We start from the raw sequence: 12,358 nt of genomic DNA on the forward strand, positions 1-12,358 counted from the left end.
TGGGCAGCACTTCTCAGTATGCCACATATCCCATGGTGAAAGGGTAGATCTCTAAAAATACACAGGCTTACTGATGTATTTGACACAGCACTGAGGTTATCACATATCCTACAAAGGAAAGGACATGGACAGAGGCTGCTATTGTATTAAGCTTGTGTGTATCACTTAGCAGTGCAATCACTGTGCTTCCCAGTAAACACGAAAGCTTTGTTGTTGTTTTATGGTGGTGTTCCACAGCTATGTTTAGAAGAGTGAACATCTACTTGGTCTCCTTGAGGACATGCCCAATGACTCTTATAGGTGACCATGCCCAGATCTTGCACTGAGGGCAGCAAACCAACAGATGCCCCAGAAGCTCCGAACAGGGTTGAGCCCTATCTCTAACATCATTTCAGCTTGGTCTGGAAATCACATGAAATACAGCCCTCCTTAGGGGGTATTCAGCTAGTCCTGCTTCCAGCTGGACAAGACAAAAGCATCTTTATCAACACTGAGCAAGCCTGTGTGTCCATCCCTACTGTGAGGATCAAGCCCCATGTGTCTTGGCAGTGCTGTTTGTGGTCACACACTGACCTGTCAGGCTGTTTGACACTGCAGTTCCACTTGTAGCTAGAGAGGATATAAACATGAGTCACGGAACTTGCAAACTGTTCTCTTCATTAGCTACAATAAAGAGCAAAACCAAAAGTTTGTGGGTTTCCTTTGCAACCTACCCTGGGGGGTGTGTGTGTGGGGGGGGGGCTGGCTGGAAGGGAGGAGTCTATCTCATCTTAGCTAATGAAACTCTCATTGCAAAGCACATGTGCACACGCAACTGGCATCCAGCTGGCTCTGGAGGGAAGAACATGGGTTGGGGAACGAGCAGCTGTGGGGTTTCTTTTAAGAGCAAATATCTGAGCGGCTGCCCGAGGGATAACCAGGTGGCAGGCAGGAATAAGGACGGCTCCTCATTACGCTTGTAAATATACAACAATAATTAGCTAGCCACTATGGGTGCTTGGGACCAGCTAGACCCCCCCCCGCCATGTTTCAGCCTGGACCGCGCTGCTGCTTCCCCCTGCTGGCCCTCAGCGCTCGGTGCAGCTGCCCTCGCCCCATCTTCTGCTGCTTCTGCCACGTTTTTACTCCACCTTTCATCAAGGGAGGCCCCTCTGCTTCCCTCCAGGACATACAGCAGAAAGTACCTTCAGAAAGGGGGAAAAAAAAAAAGAAAAATATGAAACACAACCCCTCCTCCCCCTCCCTCTTTGTCTCTCCCTTTCTAGTATTGCAGCTCCGTATAAAATGTCTTTGTAATATAATATAGCACATACTCTTACACCTTTAGCTGCCCACATAAAACGGAGCGCTTCTGAAAGTCACCCAGATGAAAAGCGTGTTGCTGGGTGGAAACAAGGGCAGGCCTTGGAGTGTAGTGTTATGGGCAATTAAAAGTGATTAACAGCCCTGCAGCTGCAGGTGTGGGGGGAGCGGGATGGAACTGCCTCTGACCAGCAGCTCTGTGGTAATGGGGACAGAGGGAGTAGGTTTGGGGTTAATGTGTGTTTAATGTAACAGAGAGAACGAGTGTGCTGACATACAGCACAACAGCATCTATTCCATTTTCCAGCTTCTACTCTGTGAATTCCCACCAATAATGGTTAATTCAATTCCCAGCAGCTTCCAATCTCCTGACTCAGCCCTCTCTGGATAACAGTCAGGCACGAACATAACAAAGGGTGTTAAATATTAATGCCAAGGTTTTGTCACCGGTTGTGCTATTAACACATAGGGAACCATTCATCCTTTCCATATAAATAAGCTCTGCCTAGCACCTTAGTGCTCTGCAAAGTCATTGCTGACCTGATAATGCATCCTTCCTCCAAAGATACAAAAACAGATGAAGAAAACACAGTTTGAACTGCTTTTTCAGTGGTTCACGCAGTTTTACTCGGGGTTTTAATTCTCAGCTAACAGAACCATTAGCCAAAATAAGAAAAAAAGGGGTGTTTAAGGTGATCCATTTGGTGCCCCATCCAACAAGAACATGGCCTTCTGACTTCGCTTTAGTTTCCCCTGTAAGCCTTCCCGGTGGCACTAGAGAAGCTGCTAAAGAGCGGAACTCTGATTTTACATGGCTTCGCAGCACAACTGTGGTTAATGGAGGGAGGCACAGAGGTGCAGAGGTAATTACAAGCACTGATGGTCACAGTGATAAGAATTATCTCTTGGGTTTATCATCCCCTTTCCTATTGGTTCTGCAATGGTGTTTAATACAAGCTTACTCTAGCTAGATCTATCCTGCATAGAAAACAGAAAGTAATGCAGATGTAAGTAATGCAGATGTGGATGTAGGAGCTCTGCTAGGAGTTATGAACAGCCCAGCAGAGCCAGCAGGGTGCTGTTCTGGCCATGCTACTGTGTTCCTCCCTCTCCTGTGATGTCACCTGCAAGTGCAAAGCAGCATGAGGCAGAGCAGCCTTCCTGGCTGCAATGGGCTTCAAAGAGCACCTCTGGGGTACCCTAAAGTTCCTAAAGTAGTCATGGAAGGAGCATGACCCACGTGAGGTTCAATGCGTTTAACATAAAATAGAACTGCTGTGATTTGAAACATTTGAAGAATGAATGAGCTGAAGGTCTGGCAGGAAGAGTGACATGTATGCAAAGCGATTCTCAGCGGCACTGTGATAGATTGGCTTGCTTTTTAGTTTTGCCATAGCCTTGATATTTGGCCTACAGCATCCAGGAGAGATGATAATAATTTGACTTCTGAAGTGCTCCCACATCAAAGCAATCAGTGCACTGCACCAAATGCAAAATGCAATTAAACTAATGTGTCGCGCAAGGGAGAATAAAGCTGAGCCTCAGAATTTAGTTCAATTTTTTAAATGAGTGGGTGTGAAAATAACCACATTAATCATCTACTGAAGTTGTCATGTGGAAGCGATACCACCAGCACAGGAGTTGCACCAGCTAACAGTGTGATGAAGAGAGGATTTTCAGGCCCAGGTTAGAATGCTGTTAACAACTGCAAACGCATCTGAGTTGGAGATTCACATCAAGTGAACTGAGGTGGGTGAACGGGCTGTGAAATACAGGACAAAGGGACCTTGGGAGCATCCAAGTGATGACTCCTAGTGTCATACTGGTGGGGAAACTGAGGCACGGGTAAAGCTATGGCTTTATGGCTGACTCCTGCTGACAGAGCTGGGAGGAGTGGCTGGACTTGCAGTCAGAATCTACGAGAGAAAGTTTTTATTACTATTCTCCATTATCTGGACTAATTTGGGCACTTCTATACACAGAGATGTTGCAGGGTGTGCCTCCATCTCCTGCAGCACTGGCAATGCTTTCTTATTATAATTAATTCAGTGGGCCCATGCGGAGTATGTCACACTGCAGTCTGGTGCCTGGAAGCAGGCTGTTGAGCAGTCCCCATCCTGACCTAAGGAAGCTGGTATTATAACTGCATTGGAGTGAGCAAATGGTACAAAATCAGTGGGGAAATGCTGGGGTATCAGCTCAGTCTGAGCTCTGATCTTCTAGGACTGAAGCCCGCATAGATGGAGCCAGTGCAGAGTTGTCTACCTGGAGAAAAGCTCTGCAATGCAGCCAGGCTTGGTGTGCTTTGTTCCTCAGTAAAACACCTGCTTATCTCTTTTAATAATAGAAAGTTTGCAGCAGAATAAGTTCCACACATGGTGTCTTGTGAGCACAAAATTGCATGGGCACAGAGATTTGTTCTGCTGTTGGTGTTCCAGCAATGGGCTCTCAATTACAAACACGAGGGGGCTGTGAATAGGTTTATCCTGCAGTGGGGCTGTCCCTGAAATGTGGCACATGGAGCATCATCTTCCATAGCCTCACCCCCTGCTCATTCCAGGGTCGGGGTCTTGCATGCAGCAGTGGAGTGAATAAAAGTGGAGAGAGAGAGGGAGGGTGCCAGAATGATACCCCGTCATGCTGGGATTCCCTTCTACTTCCAGCCAGGAGCACGCCTGCATGACAGCAATAGCAATAATAACAGATATATTTTTTTAAATACCCGTGTAATGCAGAACTCTGCTGGAGAGCTGTAACGTAAGGCAAGGGGCTGGATTTGATTAACGTGATGAAATTACACAAGCTTCTCCTTTCTCCCTCCGTGCCTGCCGAGCAGCATCTCGCTCTCTCCCCATCCCTCTGTTCTCTCTCTTCTTGCTCTGCAGCGGGGCTGGGGTGGGCAGTACAGGGAGGTGGGGTAGGCAGCCCCCTGCTTCCCTCTCTGCCCTGGGTTCCCCAGATCCTGGGATCCCCCCTTGGGCTGCATCATTGACATGCAGCACCCAGCAGGGCTGCATCACTGCTAGAGGAGATGCTGGCACGGAGCCTCCCGCTGCACTGCACAGCGAACAGGATCGGCTGCAACTTGGGGTACCCAAGGTAAGAGCAAAGTGTTCCTTCTCAGTGCTCGGGGGGGGGGGAAGGAGTGAGAAGATGCTGCCAAAAAGCCAGCAGCTCCTGGGGGCTTGATGCTGAGTGCTGGGGAGGCAGCGCAAGAGGCAGGGAAAAGCTCTCTCTAAAGATAACACAGAAGGTGCTGCTGAAAATGAGGATGCTCAAGGAGGCGGTTGGTGTCTGAGCTGTGATGAATCCACAGGAATCGTTGGGGGGCACCGTTAGTGCAGGGAGATCGAGGGGGAAGCAGCAATTCCAACTTGCTCAGTCACACTGCCCAGCTCTCTGTGCTCACTACGAGATGCTGCCCTTTATCTTCTTAACTTGGCGATTTTTAAAGAGCTGTTCGTAGTGCATGTCCAGGTTGGGGTGGGCTGCTGTGTCTGTCTCTGTGCCTGTGTGAATGTTGCACCCTGGGCTGGGTGCAGGTGTGCAGCACCCTGCATGCACCGACCCCACGCACACTGTTGCCCACCCCGCTGCCAGCACACCTACAGGTTATCCTCTTGTTTTTATCCTTCCCATCCTTCTGGGAGATCTTAAACACAGCTAAAACTGAAACCTGCCATTTGTCAGCTCTGTTAGAAAGGATGAAGGTACACAGAGAATGAAGCATGGGGAGCTGGCAGGGCTTGTACTCTGAGCAGGGCTGTCATGGGATGTGGGTTCTCAAGTGGGAAGTTCCTGTGCATGTGTTCATGCACCTGTTCTTTCCCTATGGCACATCCAGACCTACAGAGCTGTAGGGACTGTTGTTTTTTTTTCTCTTACAGAACAATTGTTGTTCAAGGGGAATGTTACTCGTGTATCTGCAAGAATATAACCAAACCCACTGAAATCCCATTAAAAATCATGGGTAGGAACTGGATTCATTAGTACTATAGTTATCATAGATCACCTCTCAGGAAAAATAGAGTAACAACCCAATGATTGTAATGTATGGGTGAGGAGGATTGCAGTGCTCAGGGAAACCTGTGCTGTGTTGAGATCAGGCACTTTTAAGCACAGCACCAGAGCTTAAAGGGCTTTCCTTCCATGGGCAGAAATTACAGCAAGTGCAGCACATCCTGAAAACTGCTGCCTCATGTTTGCTCTGGTTCCCCAGCGTTATCCTTTGGGAGAAGAGAGAGGAAAAGAGTTAATGCTTTGCCTTATGTAGCCAGATGCTGAATGCACAGTAAAGCCTCTGAGTCTTCTTAGGGCACAGTGCTGAGCCAGAGGTCTGACCCTGAAACAGAAAGAGGGAGGGACATCCATGAGGTCCTGGTGGGCTCCTCTCTGCAGGCCCTGCTGGAGAGCCATGCCCACTTGTATCAAATAGAGTCACCTTTGGTTTTCCTGATGTGATTTTGCAAAAGTGTAATGGGAGCACTGGGGAAACCATACAAGAGCATCAAAGCTAAGTAGAAAGCACCCATCGATAGACAGCCTCCCTGGTCATCTCACCCCTTGGAGCATCAGTATGATTTGCACCTATTTATATTCTGGGACATCAATCAATGAAAGTCTCTGTTACCTGTTTGCTGTTTCTTGAGGGAGTTGAGTTGGAGGTGTAAGTCCAGCTTTCATGCATCCCTCTGCCAGGCACAGCTGGGTGCTACCTGAGAGTCAGCCAGGCAGCCTTGCCAGTAAAGATGATCTCTGTAAACATGGCTGCTTGTTTGCAGGTAGGGTGCTGGCATCAGCTTTTAGAAGTGCTTTCCAAATGCATGTGAGAAATCTCATGGTAAGCTGAAAAACACATGCCGTAGTATTTGGTATAGGGGGTACATGAGTTTAATTTCAAAACTGGGATTGATTCCCTGCAGGAAAAAATACAGGATGGTGAAGAAGTGATTCTATCTCAGTGCCAGCCCCAGCTTCTTCTTCTCCCACTCCTGGCCTGATGACCATATCCCAGGGTAAGGAATAGTCGTGCTGTGGGAGCTGGAGCCAACCTCCAAGGTCTTCTTTCTGCATTGTCAGCCTGACAAATTAATTTTTCACGTCATGAGCTGAAACTCATGAAATTGTTCTTGTCTGAGAAGATTATGGAATTACTCCCATGCTAATCGATGCATTAATGTTACGGTGACTAAAAGTCCCATTAGGGCTTTGACAGACAAATAAAGACACTGGAGGATAAGGCAGCCTGTGGAGGCTGTGCCAGACCTCTCTTCTTGTCTGCAGCAGATGGGAGGAGGAGAATGGCTGAAGCTCCCCACTTCATTCCCTCTTCTATGGAGGCAATAGGGAAGGCACCACAACATTTAGTGCTTTTCCTCCTCTGCAGCTCTCCAGCAAATATCCATCCTTGGGGCCGCTCTGCTGGTTGCAGCATCCTGCTGTGGGATTAACTAAGATTAGCACTACCCTTCTTTCCTCTTGAGGCATTGATGCCACGCTGTGTAGTTTTGGACCATGTCACGTCCCCATATACACGGTAAACAGCATAGCCAGGACCCCAACTACTAACCCCTGGGGTGAGACGGGGCAGAGCACAGGAGCTGCAAGGCAAAGGGAAGGCTGCTCTATATTTGGTGTGGGATCTGCACAGAAGGGCTAATCCTCTTTCCTCGAATTATCCATCCTGAGGATTAGACTGCGTTAAACCCCCTGGGCCTCCCCTGCTGGAAGGGGACAGGGCTGGGGGTGCAGGTAGGTTGCTGATGACTCATGGCTGCTGGCAGCCCTGCTGAGCTCTCCTGGAGGTCACTGGGGGTCCAAACACAGAGTAACACATGAGTGAGTCTTGGTAAGAAAGGGGACACGGTGGAGTCCCAGTTAAGAACACTGAGCTTTATAAATAATTGCAGAGATGAGGGAGCGTGGCAGAAGGTAGGAGGAAGGACAGGAGATCCAAAGCTGCTCTTTCCAGAAGTGGAAGAGCCTCACCAGACTTTTCCAGACAAGCTCTGTCTTTTTTAATCAGAAAAATGAATGCTTTTTGGGTTGCAGCCAATTCATCTGAGATGCTTCCAACCTACCTTCTCTGGCTGGCTCTGGAAATGTTGTTCTGGGGACAAGTTCAGGTTCATCTGTTTGGAGTGCGAATGAATCACTGTCAGTACCCCATTAAAATATTGAAGGGAGGCCAATAACACAGCTCAGGGACAGTGTGTAGGAGGAGTAGCATGTCAGGAGGGCGGCAGTCGGAATGGCACCAAAAACAAAACAGGGATCTGCTGCTGTTTATCCTGGTCTGGGAGGCTGAGGTAGGTGGTACAAGTGATGACCTGAGTCCAGATTTGTCATGTGGCCATTGCTTTTCGTCAGGCTCTGGAAGGTGGAATCTATCTCAACATTGGGATGGTCTGCCTTCCTTTCCTGCATTTAAATCAGTTTACTCCATTCCCTGCAGTCCATCCTACATTACCCAAATCAGGGATTGGACCCAATTGTATTTTTCTCTTCCCGAAACCAAGGCAAATGGGAAGCCTCATCTTAATGTTCAGCATTCTCAGCATCTAGAGGCTGTCATTTAAATAACTCCAGAGCAGCTTCATTTGAACAGGGAACAAATGACTGTGCTCCCACCTCCCATTTCAGAAGGGAAATACCTTTGACTGTGCATGAGGTAAGAACTAGAAATCACCAGGAAAAGCCTGGATAGAAGAGAGAGAGAGAGCAAAAAAGGGGGGGAAGACCATGGGAAACCTCTGCCTTTAACGTGAGCTATTGCCTTTCCTCCCTGCGTCAAGCATCCTCAATTTCCTGTTTAACTTAAAGTCAACACATCTGTCACGTTAGCATCTCCCGCTGCCTGGTTCCCCTGAGCCACCCCCTCCCATCTGCTCTGCCTCCAGCCTCCCCCTGCTCCTATTGCTTTGTGCCTGGGGTGTGCGTGCATGCGCCTGTGTTTGCTGTTGCCTGATGGACTTTTCCACTGCTTGTTCTCCGGTACCTGGATGCGGGCGCAGTGGGATGATCGGCTTGGCTTGCAGAGCATTTACTTCTAATCTCCGGCAGAAAGGGGGGACCCTTTCAGGAGCAGCTCTGCAGGCTGGAAAGAGGGGAAATGGCTGGTGAATGGCTGCAGTGAGATATTGCACAGTTCTGGTAAGAGATGCTTTTCTTTTTGGTCCCTTTCTGGACAATCGGTTGGGATTTAAAAGTAGTAAGATTTAATGGGGTAAAAAAAAAACAAAGGGAGGGGAGGTGAAAAAACAACAGAAAAGAAAAAAAAATATCAATAGTGAAGGCAGTTGGGTTTGTACTGAAGCTTTTCCAGGGGTCAGTGCCCATCAAAGCAATTTTATGACTATTGGTGAGACGCTGGGAGCTGAGCAGATCAGACAATGCATGTGCCCAGGCAGTTGTAGCATTTTAACTCATGTACCGTTTCATTGCCTGCTTGGAATCTTCATTTCTGTGCTATTTCCAGCTTGGCTGGGGGCACACTGTGAGCTGATGGGCTGACACCAGCAGTGCTCTCCATGGGGTAATAATCCTGGATGAGCCACTACCCAAATGCTGCTTTTCTGTCCTTTGCAGGAGCTTTGGAAGGTCATTTGTGAATTCTTGCCCCTAAGTTGATGCATAAAGCCCATCAGATTTTCTAGCTGGTAAACTTTCTCCACTGCAAAGTCTGTGTGGTTCTTTGAAACCAGCCCCTTAGGCATTGAGAATAGCTGATATAAAGGGAGAAAAGAGAAAGATGCTTGGGAGGAAGGAAGGGTCTGGCTGGACTATGATGCTGTCTGATATCCTGAAGGAGAGATCTGTGAGTCAGTTTAACTCTCACGACTTCCACAACGGGCTTTCTGCACCTAATAGCAGAGCTCTGACACCGGGGATGAATTTGGGGACCTTGCCTAAAGAGGATCAGGGAATAAAAAATCTAAGAGCAGCCTTAGCAACCTGATGGTATCGAATCCACAGAGCTCTGTACATAATGTTCCTCTGCTGAGAAGGAAAAAAGAAGAGGGGGAAAAAAAAGAGAAAAATAAAGGAAAATTAATAGGGTGACAAAGCTTTGGCTATTTTGCTGACAGCGCACAGCTATGACCTTCTGGACAGACCTGTGTTTCATCCAAATGCTGGTGCTTTGATCCGGAAGTTCCTAAGGTTATTCAGTGAAAGGAGGCTTTAGGCTTCTTGATAGCAATGCAAATTCTTTCTTGCTTTATTTACAAGTTTAAAGAAAAGAAAAAACAACTCTCCTGGAGAAAATGGCAGGGGTGATTTGATTATAAACACGTTCCTGCCCTGAAGTGTTCATACAGAAACCTCCACCTGCAGTAAACTCACATGCATTGTGCTCCCTGATGGCAGCTACTTGGGGTGAGGATTGTGCTTGTGCTCAATAGAGAGCAGCCTTGGAGTTTCAGGCACCAGTTACATTATACCTACAGCTCTTCCTCTTCTAAGCAGCAAGTCTTGGCTTTGATTGTTGTTTCTCGTGGGCTTCAGGGTGACATCTTCTGTGCAAGATCTGTGCCTTGTGAACGGTGGGTGAAGTGCATACAGACACAAGGAGTGAGCTTTGCGTGATTGAATCCCCACCTTGTGTAAGGAGGGAGTGCAGGAGCTGCCAAATGTGTTGTCTTTGGAGAGCCTGATGATTGCAAATGTAGGGAAATCTTGAATAAGGCAGGTTTTGTTTCCCCTTACTGAGGATCACAGAGTCTCTCTGCTATGTTGTGTGTCTGTGCACCTGACATTTCTCCCATGTTCAGCCCGAGCCCTTGGCCAGCAGTGACTCTGCTTTCCTGATCTCTGCTGCAGTGCTGCCTGGCAGGGTTAATTTCCCCTGCGTGATTAATGGCTCCGTAACAATTATAAGGAGAAAATCCTCATACTCATCTGTGGTAACGTTGGTACATCTGCCAAGATGAGATTCTAGGGCCAAATTAATATTGCAGTATGCCAGATGTATAGATTTCTTTAACATCTCAAAGATATTTCCTGAGGGATGCTGATTTGTTGTTGGGGGAAAGAAGGAGAAACACTGAAGTCTTTGGCTGGGGACTTCTGCTCGTATTCCAGTCTTTTCTCAAGGACTTTTGGGCTGTAGAAGCTAGATTTCTCTAGTGCAAAACCCACCTTGTAAGGGCAGGGAGTCACATGGGATCCTTAATGAAGAATATCCTACATCATTCTTGTGGAGATGCCTAGCATCAATGTAATTATCTCTTCTGGACAAGGTAATCAAGGAGATGGAAGATGAAACCTTTCTTTGCCAGGGAAAATTCCACATTACTTGAGTGGAATTGGAATCCAGTCACCTCATGCTTGTCTGTCCAGATTTTTCTTACCACATCTGCTAAGTTATTGCCAGTTATGTGTGTTATAAATGAGGGCTTCCACCCGCACAGCCCATCTGCTCAGCGTGTTTGTTCTTCCTGTGCAGTCACGACTTTGTGATCACGTTTATGCCAGTAGATGCATGCTGGTGTTTGGTGGCAGAAGAAAGCTGGGGAGCAAGGTGGCATTATGGATTCCTTTGTCTGGGATGAATTAGAAGGAAGGGTTGGGTCAACAGAGGGTGTAGAAGCCTCATAGAAGAGACCTAAGCCTGGGTAAAGGAGCCTGGAAGTTCAGGCCACTTGAAGACAATAGTCTTTTCCTTGCACTCGTCTAGTAGATGGTTATGATCAGACTTAAAGACTCCTCCATGTCTAAGGTGACACAGGTCTCTTGTGCTTGTTCTGGGATGCCTTAATCCCAGAGAGAAGGAAGAAGTCAAGGCTTTTCTTTGGAGCTGGATGAAATGTGAAAGTACTTTAGAGTATTTGGATTTGTCTCAGTGAAGCATAGGGGTTACTGGCTTTCAGAGTTATTTTCTGCTCTTCTTGGTGTTATAGACCCAGGGATATGGCTGTAGATATGGAGGGATAAGATAGATCTACAAAGCTGTGAGAGACATGGAGGCACTGAGTAGAGCTGCATACTGTCTCTTCTCATCCAAGACCCAGAGGACATCAGATCAAGCCAACAGAAGTCAGATTTAGATCCAAGATGCCCCTACCTGCCCTCTCAAAGCTGAGGCAATCTTGTCCCATAGCCTAAAATGCCATCTCCAAATAACAAGAACTCCTATGGCTGACATGGCTTACAGGCCATAAGTGTCTTGTGTCTGCTGCTTAAATCTATCCATTCAAGAAATGCCTTCCTCTGTCTCTTGCTTTGAGGGCGTGGATGTACTGCAGAAGGGAGAGACCTGGAGAGCAGGCCTGATGCTGGATGAGTTCCTGCAGGAGATGCTGCAGGGCTGTGTGACAGCTGGTTCTGTGATTCAGTGTTTCAGTTAGACTGGATGTTTTGCTGTGATTCACAGCAGATCTTGTGAGAGGTGTGTTTGGAGGAAGCTGAAGTTCATCCACTCTCAGCTGGGTGATGGATGTGTTTGTTCAGGCTCTGTTTCCCTCCATGATGCCAGCATAGCTGCTGTCTCCTTGGCTTCATGTCCTTCTGAGCTGACAGTGAGCAAGAAGAGTAAATGTCCTCAGGACAAGGCAGCTCCGGCATTACCACTCAGCACCCCTGCAACATGGAGAGTTTCCCAATCACAGAATGAAGACGATCCCTAAGGATCTGTAAACAGCAACAGGGGGAGCAGAATCACTGCAGGAAATTTTGACCCTGGGAAAAACACAATGGGAGCCACAACCACCAGGCAGCAGGGAAGAGCCTCTACATGGGATGTGTCTCTTGTCCCTTATGGCAGCTGGTCAGGCTGCTGATCTGCCAACCTTAACTGCTCTAATTATTGCAGCTTACAGATTCTTGGTCTCTTTGGGTGTGCATGATGCTCCTGGTTTTGTGGCAGACAGAGGAAACACCCATAGGGCTGGTGACAGAGGCTTCATCTTGCATTTATTATTTATCATTAATTACATCTGCTTTGGGCACTTTTTTCTTTTTCTCTTAGATAAGGACAGTGAGGGTTGGCTATTAGGATCTCTTTTATTATGCTAGCAGGAGATGATCTTTGCTGTAAGGAGCTCAAACACCATAAATC

General features: G+C 47.5%; 1 protein-coding gene across 4 annotated transcripts in view; it reads left to right on the top strand.

Annotated features, from left to right (window-relative positions):
- The first annotated feature begins 3,914 nt into the window (after nt 1-3,914).
- Nucleotides 3,915-12,358, top strand: part of SV2B (synaptic vesicle glycoprotein 2B) — a 44,762-nt gene continuing 36,318 nt past the window's right edge. Inside the window, exons 1-2 of one of the 4 annotated variants that reach the window (XM_015873155.2) lie at nt 3,915-4,401; nt 8,316-8,454. The gene's annotated coding sequence lies outside the window, so the exon portion shown is untranslated. Of the gene's footprint in view, nt 4,402-6,249; nt 6,318-8,145; nt 8,455-12,358 lie in introns of those variants that run through there. The other 3 variants (XM_015873156.2, XM_032446863.1, XM_015873154.2) reach the window with 3 other exon arrangements.

Source organism: Coturnix japonica, chromosome 10, assembly GCF_001577835.2.
Source record: "Coturnix japonica isolate 7356 chromosome 10, Coturnix japonica 2.1, whole genome shotgun sequence".
NCBI lineage: Eukaryota > Metazoa > Chordata > Aves > Galliformes > Phasianidae > Coturnix > Coturnix japonica.